Source organism: Nicotiana tabacum, chromosome 22 (assembly GCF_000715075.1).
Source record: "Nicotiana tabacum cultivar K326 chromosome 22, ASM71507v2, whole genome shotgun sequence".
NCBI classification, from domain to species: Eukaryota; Viridiplantae; Streptophyta; class Magnoliopsida; order Solanales; family Solanaceae; genus Nicotiana; species Nicotiana tabacum.
The window spans coordinates 211,344,339-211,348,324 of NC_134101.1; positions in this window are offsets into that span (position 1 = coordinate 211,344,339).

Genomic DNA, 3,986 nt, shown 5'->3' on the forward strand with positions numbered 1-3,986 from the left:
TGGTAAGGCCAAACAAAGAGAGAGAATCAATTAACCCTTAAAGAGAGGAAAAGTTTTGAAAATCAATCACGAATTTGAAAATCAATCACAGAAGGGACTCAGTATATAAATGAAGTGCACAAGTAATAAGCATGTGAGGCCAAGCTATGGCGAGAAGGAACAACATACAGTAATAGCATAGAGCAAGCATTCATAGCATGATAGTCACGTAGGTCAGGTTTCAGTGATTTAGTAGTAGAGGAAAAGATCAGAAGCATGCGAAGAATCAAGTAAAAACCTTTCTGAAAACATAGTCAAGTTTGACAGATAGTCGGAACTCAGAACAAAAAGGAATCATATAAGTAAGAGAGATGCTGAAACAAAAAGAGTCAGGCTGAGCAACTTCAGACAAACGAATTGCACGAATAAACTCAAGGGACTCGAATAGGCCCCAAAGAACTAGGGTTTTCGAAAATTAGTCGAGTTTAGAGGCGATAAAAAAGTGAAACTAACAAGCGAATTCAGAATCTCAAATAAACCCCAAAAATTAGGGTTTTCAACGCTAATCAGGTGTAAACAAGGTAAATCAAACTAATACAAACAAACAGACTAAGAAACTCAAACATAATTCCAAAAATTAGGGTTTTCAACACTAACTCAAATAGAAAAACAACACAAGCAAAACACAGCAAAACATGTCGAGAATCAGAGAAGAGATTCGAAATAACTTAACATGAAACCCTAGTTGAAGAATAAAGAGTTTTGAAAGCAAAATTAAAGAAACTTCGAGAAAAAATGCTTAGAAAGTTCAAAACACACATATATCCGGAGCAGATCTGAAATAAAATCGGAGGAACCTTAGAGATTAGGGTTTCATAAGAAACCCAGGTGATGAGGAAGGCTTTGAAAACCATCGATCTAAGCAGGAGAGTCGAAGGTCGAACTCGGAAAGCCATGGCTGGCCGGACAAAGGTTGAAGACGACCGGAGAACAGTCATCAAGCAAAGGCTTGGTCGAAACCTTTCAAGATCTGGTCATAGGACCTCAGAAACGAGCACGTAGAAGCCATGAGAGGCTGGTATAGGCCTCCGATGAGCCTGAGAAGCCATGGATTAGGGTTTCAGTGAGAGGCGGGGACTAGGGTTTGAGGTGAATTAAGAGAGAGTTGACAGAAAGAAGGGATTTAAAGGCGGCATCTCTAAAAGAATTAGGTAGGGTTCAGGGTCGTTTGGAGTAAAAAAGGAAAGAAGCAACAGTGGCCGTTGTTCTAAATGATCAACGGCCGGGATTAAAAGGTGTTATGGGCTGGGTCGGTTGAATAGGTGCTGGGTCGGGTTAGAGTGGTAATTGGGCTGGTCCGAATTTGAGTTTGAAATTGGGTCAATTTTAGGCTAAAATCGAAATGTAATGGGGCTACAATTGAAACGAACTGAGGCCAAAATTTAAATAGCCAGTTTTCCCTTTTTATTTTATACAAATAGTAAAAAAATGATTTTGAAAGCAAATTAAAAGCATTGGATCCGTTAATAGTATATATATATTAATTAAAAAATATTGGAACCAGTTTCGTAATTATAAAATGCTATTAAATCTTAAAGTAGGCTAAAATTGCAATTATATGCAATTTAGCTTTTAAAATACCAAATTAATTTGTAAAAGATATATGAAAAGTAACCTACCTATATTTTGGTATAAATATGAGAATAAAATAAGTTATTCACCCAAGTGATAATTTTGGGAATAATTATTGAGCAATAAATCAATTTAAAAATCTTTTAAAAAATTGGAAAAATACTAAAATACTTGGGCATACTTATATATGTATGTATATGATATTTTGAAAGTATTTTGTATAGAAATACATAGGGAAATATTGGGTATCAACAACTTCCCCTCTTTACCCGAGGAGGATGAAAGAGTTGTCGGGTAAAGATATGATGGCCAATTTTGACCGGAAGTGGCAATTTGAAAGGAGTTTTGACCGAGCTCTGGTCTTTGAGCTGCCTACATATCCCTAGTCTTACAGGAATCAGGCCATATGTAGTTCAGGAACCATTGACGGAATATGCCGATGGAGATTTGAAACGGACGAACGCGATATTTAGATTGAGAGAGGTTTCTGAAAATCGATAGGCTGCGGGAACCGGAGCGAGATAGCTCCTGATGAGACGGCCGTTGCTAGTCGGTTTACCTGCAAATGAGCAATACGAACATATATTGTGCATAAATTTAAACATGATGCAAATTCCTATTGGACCATGAATGCTATCTTTGGACGGTTAGGATGACGTCCTTGGACCATGACGTCCTAGGCTATGAAGAGTGTAAATAAAACTTCGCAGGCCATGAAATGATGTTCTCGGGCCATGTAGATGATGCCTCCGAACTATGATGCCTTTGAATAATGATATGCAAAAGATAAAATGGGGTCCTCGGGCCATGGCATGGCATTCTCGGGCTATGCAAATGGTGCCTCCGAACAATGACGCCTTTGGACAATTTGGCGATCTTTCAGCCCATGAAATATAGAAGGTGGCGATCTTTCAGCCCATGAAATGTAGGATTTGGCGATATTTTAGCCGATGCAAGACGTAAATAAAAGGTGGCGATATTTCAGCCATGCGAGAGAGATAAGGTGGCGATCTTTCAGCCGATGCAAGAAAATAAAGTGGCGATATTTCAGCCATGCAGGATGGAGACAGAGCTTAGTCTCGGAAGGAAGAAAGGTAGCCTTATGCAATGTAGGAAATGCAGATGGAGGTAGAGCTTAACCTCGGAAGGCAGAAAGGTAGCCTTATGCAAAATGCAGATAGAGACAGAGCTTAGTCTTGAAAGGCAGAAAAGTAGCCTTATGCAGATGATGATGGAGGTAGAGCTTAACCTCGGAAGGCAGAAAAGTAGCCTTATGCAAAATGCAGGGCTTAGTCTCGAAAGGCAGATAAGGTAGCCTTATTCAATGCAAGGAAATGCAAGATGGAGACAATGCTTAGTCTCGGAAGGCAGAAAGGTAGCCTTATGCAATGCATAGAAATGCAGGATGGAGACAATGCTTAGTCTCGGAAGGCAGAAAGGTAGCCTTATGCAATGCAGAGAAATGCAGGATGGAGACAATGCTTAGTCTCGGAAGGCAGAAAGGTAGCCTTATGCAAATGATGAGAAATGCAGCATGGAGACAATGCTTAGTCTCGGAAGGCAGAAAGGTAGCCTTATGCAATGCAAAGATATGCAGATGGAGGTAGAGCTTAACCTCGGAGGGCAGAAAAGTAGCCTTATGCAATGCACGAATGTAAAAGGACGATTAGTAGTAAGATCTCTTAGCTGATAGCCGATTATGACAATATGACTGCTGGGGAGATTGTGTACGGATGGCAATTGCGAGCACGTGATGGTTCTGAGAAGTTGCATTCTTGGGAAAGTGTGAGTGCATAAATATCTAATGATATTGCGAATAGTACCTGCATCCAAAGAAAAATCGTGAGTTCTGTAAGCGAAAAAGGTAAGTTCGTCTTCCTCGGGCTCTTGACGTTGTGTGTCATTAGGGTAGCGTCGCTAAACAACAACAATCCGGATAATAGTTATGCATGATTTAGTAAATATAACGTAAGTATATAATCGAAAATAGTTTTCTTTAGACGAACCAACGACTGCGACATGGTTCCAGACATTGCAACCTCTTTCGCTCTGGAATTTTGAGGGTCCTCCTCAAAATTCTGCCCCAGTTTGCTGAGCGGACATTTCTAGCGGTTGTGCTGCATGACTAACAAAAATCATCTTCGGAATTTTGAGGGTCCTCCTCAAAATTCTGCCCCAATTTACTGGGCTGGCGCTTCTGGCGATGCATTGACTAAAATCAACTTCGGAATTTTGAGGGTCCTTCTCAAAATTCTGCCCCAGTTCCAATAGTGGGGGGGAATGGAATTTTTATTAAATTGTGATCGAACCCATAGGGCTGCCTACGTATCCCCTCTTAAACGGGAATCAGGTCAGGCGTAGTTCAAATTACATCA